Genomic DNA, 11534 nt, shown 5'->3' on the forward strand with positions numbered 1-11534 from the left:
CACACACACATGCACACACATGCACTCACAGACACACACACACACACACACACACACACACACACACACACACACACACACAGGCGTGCATGACCGAGACAAAACTGAATGCATGTACTTTGTGTGCTTTGTGTTCTGGTTTGGTCTTTTTGTCTTGTTGGTTTTGTGTTTGCTTGCTTACTTGTTTTGATCTCAGTGTTTTGGGGTTTTGTTTTGTTTTTTTTCCTTTCTTTTTGCAAGAGAGAAAGAACACGAAGTTGGGTGGGCAGGAAGATGTGGAAGTTAGGGAAGGGAAGGAATGCGAACAAAATATATTGTAGGAAAAAATTAAATAAAAAGTGATTAAAGGAATTCTAGAAAGTTCCTCAAGAACTTTCTTGTTGCCATGGTCAGACAATGAGTATCCTTCAGTTCTAATCTGATTTTATTCATTTTCTTTCCATCCACTCATTTATGTTGATACATATTTGTTAGAGGTGAATTTCATAGCCAGAGCTGGGATAGTGTTAAGTGGGACCACTGGGCAGAGGTTCCCTATAAAGACACAGAGTTCTGAACCAGGAGTTGGTGGTGTATGTCTTTTATCCCAGCACGTGGTTCTCTGAGTTCGAGGCCAGCCTGGTCTACAAAGTGAGTTCCAAGACAGCCAGAATTGTTACATAGAGAAATAATGTCTCAATAAGGAAGAAACTAAATAACAGTGTTCTGAGGTCAGCAATCCAGCTCAATCATTAGAGTGCTTGCCTAGCAAGCACAATGGCCAGGGTCTGACCTCTATGGTCTTTCTTCAGCACCTCATAAACCACTCTCGATGGAGGATACCTATTATCCTAATACTTGAGAGACTGAGGCTGTAGGGCCAGATTAAGGTCATCCTCATTTTCTGCTCCCACAGCTGAGGGACTCTCTGGGCAGAATCACAGATCCTGAGCAGAGTGCTGGTCTCCTATGATGTGGGAGCCACCAGTCAGGGCTCTGCTGGCTCAAGTGTCCAAGTGTTCCGGTGAGAGAAAGGGTGGGACCTCTCCTTTTTCTTCTAGGGAATCAAAGAGCACAAACAAAGGAGAGAAGAAAGAGTGGGACAGGAAGGGGTAGGTGGAGGGGACTTTAACTTTAAAAAGAACGACGATAGGATACAGTAGCATATGTCTGTAATAGTAGCACATGGGAGGCAGAGGCAGATTCAGACCAGCCTGGACTACAGACAAAAAGTCAAGCCCAGGCCCAACATGATAAGACAAATCTTTAATCTCTGTGAGTTTGAGACCAGGGAGATCCTATCTCAAAAAAAAAAAAAAAAGGCTAGGCCCAGTGCCCAGCAGAACTACAGAGTGAATTTAAGGCCGAGCTAGTGTCATCCTACAACAAAATAGAAAATGAAAGAAGGCTTGAAGGACAAAGTGCCTGTCACTAAGCCTGACCACTCAATTTGATCCTGAGATTCAAATGGTGACAGTCTCTCAGAACAACTGTCATGAGCTGTCTGAACTCTACTCTACGTGTGCTGTAGTGTACACACACACAAAAAAAATAAACAAATGTCATTTGAAGGAGGAGGGGGAGGAGGAGGAGGAGGAAGAGGAGGAGCAGCAGCAGCTTGGGGATACAGCTCAGTGTGGCAGAGCACTTGCCTCATTTAAGTGAAGTCTCAGGTTCAATCTCTAGCATATTCACACACACACACACACACACACATACACACACACTACACACACACACACACACACACACATACACACACACACACACATGGTGTTGTAAATATTTAAATCCCTGCCTGGGGTTTCTACCCTGCCTTTGGTTATTGGGTTCCCAGATAAAAGCCACACATATAGTCTTTATATTTACAATAAGCCCTATACAGCACAACCCTCCATGTTGTATGATTCCATTTTCCTATCGATAACCCTAAGTTATTACTTACTATTTACTATGTTCCATCTGGACAGCCCTCATATACACATATGCACATACATACATATATACACACACACATACATATATACATATGCATATACATATATACCACATATAAGCACACAAACATATATACATGCAGACATATATACATATGCATATACATATATACCACATATACATACATGCATGCATGCATACATACATACATACAAGATGGGTATGGTGGTCTTGGCAGGAAAAACAACTCAAGTTTGAGGCCACCCCAGAATATCAAATGAGTTCCAGGGTAGCCTGGGCTATGGAGACCATGTCTCAAAAAAAAAGTTTTCTTTCAAAAAAAAGTTTTCTGTCAAAAAAAAGTTTTCTTTAAATTAGATTTACAAGAAACCTATAGCCCCGGCAATATTATTTCTCTGCTTAGGACGTCTGATAACATCCTCCTGCTGACTCAGCAGTCATACTTCCTCCTTACTCATCATCTTCCCCTCCTCTCTGCTGTTCCAGTCATGTCGACGTATGTGGCCAGCTGAGGTATTTCCACAGGTCTTATGGGAAATTGCTTCACGGAGTTGCAAGACTGGAACACGTTAGCACCACAAGGAGCCCATCCTAAGGAGCACAGAAGACACAGAAGGGACGGGGCTCATCCCAGCTCTGTGACCATAGGACCATGAGAGGCTCAAGAACACTGTCTGTCTGTCATCTATCTATCTATCTATCTATCTATCTATCTATCTATCTATCTATCTATCTATCTATCTATCTATCTGAGACAGGGCCTCTCTCCATATCTCTGACTGTCCTGGAACTTACTCTGCAGAGCAGGCTGACCTTGAACTCACAGAGATGCCTGTGCTTCTAGAGTGCTGGAACTAAAAGAGTGCACCACAACACCTAGCTCTTCTTTTTCCTAACAACCAATCATATTATTTTAGCACCTTAAACTTTTTAAAGTATTTTTATACAAAATTTAAATACATTGTGTATTTAAATACATTACTCTTGATGCCATTTCTGAGTGAGTAGTCGAGCAGCGCTGCCCCTTGATGGGTATATAAAGCGCAGGCTCAGAAGATGACGTCACCATGAGGCCCAGGGACACGGGCACATTGTGGTCTCCAGCCAGGCGGGAGCTCAGGTTTCCTGACTGGAGCCTGGAACCAGCTCTCCCACTGTTCCCTCCCTGAAGTCACCAGCTGTCCTCATGAGATTCAAAACCTTCTGAGGTAAGACAGGATCTCCTGAGGGGATTAATGTCCCATAGCTGTCAGCGTGGCCTTTGGGCTGGTATGGCTCTCTGAGAACACCTGGGCCTTTGCCAGTGAGGCAGGCTTGGATTTTTAAAGTTAACTCTATGGCTCATGGGAAGTTGACCTGACGTTTCTGTGACTCCTTGTGACAGGAGTCAGCTGACAGCTGGCCTTGGGTGTGCATTTTGGAGCAGTTTGGACATCTTCCTCTTTGAAAAGTTTAAAGCACTTTCCTCTTTTGTAATTGTTGAAGGTTTCTATTGTTTTAGACAGGGGCATATGTAGCCCAGGCTGATGTCAAACTTGATGTGTAGCTGAGGATGTCCTTGAATCTCTGATGTGGGCCATCTTGCCTGACTCCAGGTGTGATTCCTTTTAATTAATTTACTGAGTCAGTCCTCAGTTTTTTCCGAAAGGATCTCCCATCTATAGTCCAGGAAGCTGAAGATTGCCTGGAACTCCTGACCCTCCTACCTCAATCTCCCACATGTTGGGATTATAGGCGTGCCCTGCCACGCCCAACCTATGATTGGTTTGTTTTTAACAAGGTCTCATTATGTAGTTCTGGCTGGCATAGAACTTGCTATGTAGACCAGGCTGGCCTTTAACTCCCAGAAATCTGCCTGTCCTTGCCCTCCTCCTTTTATTCTCTCATGAGAATGAAAAGTGTATGCCACCATGCTTGCTTGGGTGTTTTTGTTTGTTTTCCTTTTCTGTTTTTACAGATGAGGTCTCACTGTTGCAGTAATAATAAAAAATAACGTTTTGTATTAGTTCCCGGGAGCCGGATCCACTCACTCTGGTTGCTATTCTACCACGCGGTCCGCAAGCCGTCCTCTCCAGGTTGTCTCCCTTTTAGCCACCCTAGGCAGTAGTTACCACGTCTGGCACACACACGCATGCACACACACACACGCATGCACACACACACACACACACACACACACACACACACACACACACTTTGTTCTGCGGGCCCTTGTGCCTTCTTACTCCATGGGCAACAGAACCAGATCCACACACTCCAACTGCCTCTCAGCCATTTCTTTCACACACTGTCCTCTTTAGCCTGGTAAATCCAAGTTCCAGAAACTTGTAACTTAACAATTAGATTTATATGTTAAATACTCAATCCACAATACATCCATGCAATAAACTCACTGCCAATTAATAAAGATAGAAACCACCCACCTTTACAAGATAAACCACCTACACTAGACCGCCTGGGTCAGAATCATCTTCTGTCATCTCCATCTTGATTCTCCTTGCTCCTCCTCCTCCTTTTTCCTCCCTAGACTTTTCCCCGCCTACCCTTCCTTCTCATCCAATGATAGGCTGGACCCACCTTGCTGCATAATGACACCATCCTTCATCTCACTATGCAGCCCAGGCTATCCTTGAACTCTCAATCCTCCTGCCTCAGCTTTCCAAATAGCTATGATTACAGGTGTGTGTCTGATTTTCTAATAGTCCTGGTGAGATAATGCCAAATCTCTCCTGGAGGTGCAGTCCCTGGTGGAGTCCTCAGACAGTACAGGACATTACATGTCAAAAGGAGGAGTATATTATAGCCACACAGCATGCAGAAGACCTACCCAGAGACACTCTAATAACTCAGTGCTCAGTGCTATAGCTGACGATTGCTATCTGTGCCCATCCTCTTTGGTTACTACGTGGAGAAATGCACCTTTGTCCCTGTCTGGATTCTTTTTATGTCAACTTGACACAAGTCAGAGTCATTTAGGAAAAGGGGCTCTCAAGTGAAAAAAAAATCATTTTCTTAATTAGCAGTTGATGTTGGAGTGTCCCGCCCACTGTGAGTAGGACCACATCTGGGCTGGTGGTCTCGGGTACAATAAGAAAGGAGGGTGAGCAGGCCATGAGAAGCAGGCCAGCGAGCAGCTCTCACCCGTGGCTTCTGCTTCAGATCCTGCCATGATTTCCCTGCCCTGCTTGAATTCCTGCTCTAACTTCCTTATATGGTAGACTATGATATGGAAGCGTAAGTCAGATCAAACCTTTTCCTTCCCAAGTTGCTTATGGTCACCGTGTTCCTTTCCAGCAGTAGAGGCTGTCGGAGACAGTCGCTATTGCCCGCATTTGGAGAGACAGTATTTGCGGAACTGGAGATGCTGGGGAGAGTGGTGGCCTGGTATGTATGAAGCCCTGCTTCCATTTCTAGCACTGCACACCTATAATCCTAACACTGGGGAGGTGGAGGCAGGATAAGAACATCAAGATCATCCTTGGGCCAGCCTGGGATACATGAACCCTGTCAAAGGGAAGGAAGGAAGGAAGGAAAGAGGGAAGGAAGGAGGGAAGGCAGGCAGGCAGGCAAGTTGCATCTTTCATGAAAATGATAGCAAAGGTTTTAGTGTGAACACCCTAGATAAGAGACCCTCCCCCACTGAGATCCCCAGACCCTGAGGCTCTGAGGAAGTTTGCTAACTGTGGGTACCCTCGGCTTCCTAAATAATTCTGTTTCTCAGTGTCAGGCTATTGTAGTTTATGAATCACACCTGGAAACTGCCCCAGCAACATTCCAGGCCGAAAGAGACAGGCCTTGGTACTGATGGCTGATTGATAGTGAGTCAGGGAAAAGGGCACCAGACGGGCAGTCTGGACGGGCAGGCCCTGTTTTGGACAGGAACCCAATGAAGTGGAGAGATTTAGCTGCTTTTTCTGTCTGGTACAAGTGTCTGGGAAACCAGAGTTTGGTCCCAAATCTGGCCTCCTGAGTTTCTACCACATTAATCTCCTCTAAGGTTAGAGATTATAGCTGGCACTTACTTCTACCTGAATGTTTATACCTCTGTATTTCTCCATAACTCATACGTTGAAATGCTAGCTCCCAGGGTTACAGCACTGGGGTCATAGGTCAAGCTGGGAACTACGGTGCACATCTATGGTCCCAGCTACTCTGGATGGAAAGATTGCTTGAGGCTGTGAGTGAAAGGGAGCTGGGGAAACAGGGAGACCTCCTATCTCAAGCAAACAAGAGTGCAGCATGCCTATGATCCTGACTCTTGGGAAACTGAGGTAGAAGCACTGTATTTTGGCAAATTTAAGGCTGAAGACTAGAATACATAGGAAAACCTTGCTTCAAAAGGCTAAGAAACACACACACCACACATACACATACAACCCACACACACCACATACACTCCACACACACCACATACACACCACACACACACATACAAGCTCCCACACCATGTACACTCCACACACACACCACATACACACCACACACACATACAACCCCCACACACCACATACACTCCACACACACCACATATACACCACACACACACACATACAAGCCCCCACACCACATACACTCCACATACACACCACACACACACCACACACACACAACCCCCCCAAACCACATACACACCACACACACACATATAATCCCCACACACCACATATACTCCCCCCCCACACACACACACTACACACCCAGGGTGGGGGTATAGATCATGTCTTAGAGGACTATAGGAATCAGAAAGTTAATTGCAGTATTCAATAATGAGATTAGGTTTTGTTTGTTTGTTTGCTTTTTCTTTTTACTTTTTTTGGTTTTGCTTTGAGACAGAGTCTCACTGTGAAGCCCCGACTGGCCTGGAACTCACTATGCTGACCAGGCTGATCTTGAACTCGTAGAGATCTACTTGTCTTCAACCCTTAAATTCCAGGATTATAGGCATGCACCGCCGTGCCTCAGTAGGTTAGTATCTCTTTTACTTACATTTTGTTTTGTAGTGCGCACTGTCAGCACCGAATGTGAGACCAGAGAACAGCCCTGGGTTCCTGCCTTCCCTGGAGTACTAGCTACATTTTTTTTTTCTTTCAGATTCAGTCTCCTTGGCTCGGAGTTTGACAAGCAGACTAGATTGGCTGTCCATAGAGCCTCAGATATCTACCTGTCTGCCTCCCCGGCACTGGGATTTCAAATGTACAACAGCACTCTCTTGCTCCTGCTGTGCTGTCCCCTTGCCCTGCTCTCCCTCTCTCCCCATTGCCCTCCCTCTTCTCTCTCCAAGTGCTCAGGGCCAGCCTCTACTCTCTACTTCTCTACTCTCTCTCTCTTTCTCTCTCTCTCTCTGTCCTTACTACCCTCTCAACTCCCCTCCATGCCCTGAATTAAAAAAGAAAAAACACAATACCATACCTAGCTTTTGGACATGGGTTCTGGGCCTTGAACGTAGGTCCTTGAACTTTCGGGCATACACTTTATCAACAGCTGAGCTATCTCCCCAGCCCTATTTATAGAAACAACCAAAGTGTTTGTTCTTTCTGTCATGTTAGGATGCAACAAGACACTACAACCTGTGAAGTAGGTCATCACCAAACACAGCATCTACGGCGCTTTGACCTCAGGATTCCCAGGCTCCAGACTTAGCTGTAAACAACAGACATTTGTTGTTTAGGAGCCATGGAGGCTATGGGGTTTTGTGGAACAGCCTGAACTGACCAAAAAACACCCCGCTAATTTGTTCCATGTTCACAAGATAGATAGATAGATAGATAGATAGATAGATAGATAGATAGATAGATAGATCATGTACCTTTCTAGATGTATATTTTATTCAAGCCAATTCCTGGGGGTTGCCAATATTCAATCAAATCACGGTCATGTACTTTAGTCCTGATATTGTTTCATAACAAAAAATACAAATCGCACCATTGAGCAGCCATTCAAAATGATGGCTGTGGGATATTAATAGTTGTTTTCAATGTATTCATTGTTCATTCACCATTCATTCACGAGAGCTCATTATGAACCAGCATATCTCTAAGCCCTGGGGTGCAGAATTAAATTCTCTTAGGTCGTTTGCAGACTATCGAGAAGATAATCCAAAGATACAGAAACAGCCAGGGCTAGTGTGGGCCATGCATGAGCGTAGTGTGCACTTGGGAGGTAGAGGTGGGAGAATCGTGAGTTCAAGGTCATGCTTAGGTATATAGTGAGTTTGAGGCCAACCTGGACTACATGAGACCCTGTTCAAAAAGGAGGAACAACATCACTTCAAGCTCTGTGGAGGGAAACAGCTGAGTAAGGAGAGGCCTAATTTAGAAAACGCCATCCCCAAAAAGCTTTGCTATGAAACTGACATTCTGTTTTGTTGTTGTTCCTGAAGATGACATTTGAAAGATGTTGTAGAGTGTGAGTCCTGGGAATAAAAGCTCACAGACCGAGGAAAAAGCAAGGTCATGGACCCTACCACAGAAATACACTTGGCAGGGCTGAGAACAAGGAGGCCCGTGTTGTTGGCTCACAGAGAGCGAAACAGAGAAACAAAGACAAGAGGGACATTGGTCACGTGAAGCCTGTGGGCCCTATTAAGGACCTTGAACTTCTGTAAGCGGTGAGCTTCCCCTTGGAGGAGTGAGAGCAGGAAGTGGAACTATATGCTTTACAGTTTCCAAGGGATGCTGAGCCAGTCTAAGGGCATCGACACAGGGGCTTTAACACAGACGCCTCAGAGAATCCTGCAGGGCAGACATGAGCGCCAAAGAGGGCACTGACCCAGGGTGGGGTAGGTGCATGTGAGAGCTGAGGATGGCACTGGCCCAGTGTGGGGTGGCAGCGGTGGCACAGAGTGTTGATCCAGAACAATAGACTTTGTCGACAGAACCCACGCAGGATTTGTTGATGGATGGCAGATAGGCTAGGGGGGAGTCAATATGTTTGCAATGTAAACAGAAACAGCGAAAAAGAAAAACGTTCTGTTTGCAGTGTGGACGAAACTGTTTAAAACTCAGCAAGTAAGAGTGTTTAGTGTGTGAGCCTGACTCCCTCAGCTGGATCTGTGGAACCCACAACAGAAGGGGAGAATTGACACCTGAAAGTTGTCTGTCACATGTGTGCGCGCACACACAGACTCACTAGTGCTTGGGAGATCAGAGAGTCAGAGGTTCAAGCTCATCCTTGACCTCTCAGGTTTGAGGCCAGCTTGGGATTCTGAGATATTTTAAAAAAAACAAAAAACAAAAAACAAAAAACTACCCCTCTCACCAGCACGTGGGAGATAGGCAGGCAGATCTCTGCGAGTTTGAGGCCAACCTGGTCTACATACTGAGTTTCAGAACAGCCAGTGCTATATATAGACACCCTGTCTCAACACACAGACAAACAAACACAAAAACAAACAAAAAAGCTATCCTCCAAAAAAAAAAAAAAAGTTCTTAAATTTTACTAACAAGGAAGTTAACTGTGGCAAAGTATACAAAAAAAATTGAGGTCAGAGGTCAGAGCTCAGATCACATTTATAGACAGATGTTTAGCAACATTTTTTTTTTTTTAAAGAAGGAACTGGAGACAAGGGTCTGCCCTGGCTCAGTGGTTAAGAGTGCACTGCTCTTACAGAGGACCTTGATTTTCAGCACCCACAGTGAGTGGCTCACAGTTGCCTGTAGCTTCAGCTTCCGGGGATCCAACACCTTGTGGCCTCAGGCACTCATAAGCACCTACCCACTCTCCAGACACATCACACACACACACACACACACACACACACACACACACACACACACACACACACACACACACACACAGAGTTTAAAAACAACGTATGTCTTTTTAAAAATCCCATGGTAGTTACACACAGTACAAGTAAGGAAACAAAGGGTCTGGAGGCCTGGAGGAGACTGGCAAGTTTCTACTGAGGCCGGAGCTGGAGTGGGTACTGAAGGAAGACAATGGAGTTAGTTGAGATAGTGTGTGGTGGGGAGCTGCCACACCCCAGGGGCTGGGTAGGGGGAAACCCTGGCTCTGCAGGGGAGAATGTAGGCAGAAGTGTGACTGCAGCACTCCCCTCCATACCCCCCAACCAGCAGCCCAGCGGATGTGAAGATCAGTTAAGGCTTCCGTGATCCATCTATAGATGCTCAGTGTTGATACTACAAATCGACCTTTTCTGTATCCACATGTGTGTGTGTGCGTGTGTGCGCATGTGTGTGTGCGTGTGTGCGCATGTGTGTGCGCGTGTGTGCGCATGTGTGTGCATATACATGTGTGTACGTGTGCCTGTGCTGGTACATGGGGGATGTGCACACTCGAACATGCATGCGCATGAGTGCTTGTGTGTGTGTGTGTGTGTGTGCATGTGTGTGTGTGCGTGTGCATGTGTGTACATGTGTGTCTGTGCCTGTACATGGGGGATATGCGCACGCCCACGTGCATGAGTGCTTATGTGTGTGTGTGTGTATGTATGTGTGTGTGTGTGTGTGTTCACTGTCAAGTTCTCTATTGTCTGATGCCTCTCCCTCCCATCTCCATGTAAGAATGTTGGGATTCCAGGGCCTCCCTTCCCACCTCCAGGCTTCTTTATGCTCATTTTTAGGATTCTAACTCAGATCCTCACACAAGTACAACAAATACTGTAACTACTGCATCATCTGCCCAGCTCCTAATTTTTTTTTTCAGATATGGACTCATGTGAGTCCAAGCTGCCCTTCAACTCACTGTATGTTTGAGCATGACTGAACTTTGAATTCTCCAACCTCTAATCCTCTGAGTGCTGCGACTGAACCACAATCCCTGGTTTTGTGCTATTCAGGGGACTGAACTCAGGACTTCATATACCATAGTCAGACCCTCTACCACTCGAACTACATTCCGAGCCTCCTGTTCCCCCCCTCCCCCCATGTTTCTATTGTTCCCACTTTGAAGAGGCTGACGGTGTATCTCATTGACTAAATTCGTATCTAGGCTGCACAAGGCCCAGGATTTTTCCCAGCACTGCAAAAATAAACAAACCAATGAGAATTAATTTAAAAACTAACAAGCTGGGTGTTAACGACACATGCCTTTAATCCCAGCACCTGGGAGGCCCAAGCAGGTGGATCTCTGTGAATTTGAGGCCAGCCTGGTCCACAGAGTGAGTTCCAGGACAGCCAGGGCTACACAGAGAAATCCTAGGCCTGGAGAGATGGCTCAGTGGTTAAGACCTCAAACTGAGCTCTTCCAGAGGTCCTGAGTTCAAGTCCCAGCAACCACATGGTAGCTCACAACCATCTGTAATGGGATCTGATGCCCTCTTCTAGGGTGTGTAAAGACATCAATAAATAAATAAATCTAATAAAATAAAATAAAAATTTTGATTGACAAACCTGGGCTTGAATAGGTAGGCTAGGTGGTAAATGTCTGTAACCCCAGGACACCGGGCACAGTGACAAGAGGATCAGGATTCAAGGCTATCCTCTGCAATATAGGTTGAAGGCCAGTCTGAGCTACTGCTATTCTATCTCAAAAACGAAACAAGCAGCAAATGGAAAAGATAGAAAATGTTAGTGTAGGCTTGAAGCTAAGCATGGCAGCACACATGTGCAATCCCAGAACTCAAGAGGCTAAGA

General features: G+C 45.6%; 1 long non-coding RNA gene across 1 annotated transcript; it reads left to right on the plus strand.

Annotated features, from left to right (window-relative positions):
- The first annotated feature begins 3056 nt into the window (after positions 1-3056).
- On the plus strand, positions 3057-7898 carry LOC120103491 (uncharacterized). The gene is made up of 4 exons (XR_015622875.1): positions 3057-3146; positions 5233-5322; positions 6772-6903; positions 7030-7898. It is a non-coding gene; the product is annotated as an uncharacterized LOC120103491 (long non-coding RNA).
- The last annotated feature ends 3636 nt before the right edge of the window (positions 7899-11534 follow it).

This window comes from Rattus norvegicus, chromosome 6, assembly GCF_021556685.1.
Source record: "Rattus norvegicus strain SHRSP/BbbUtx chromosome 6, alternate assembly SHRSP_T2T, whole genome shotgun sequence".
NCBI classification, from domain to species: domain Eukaryota; kingdom Metazoa; phylum Chordata; class Mammalia; order Rodentia; family Muridae; genus Rattus; species Rattus norvegicus.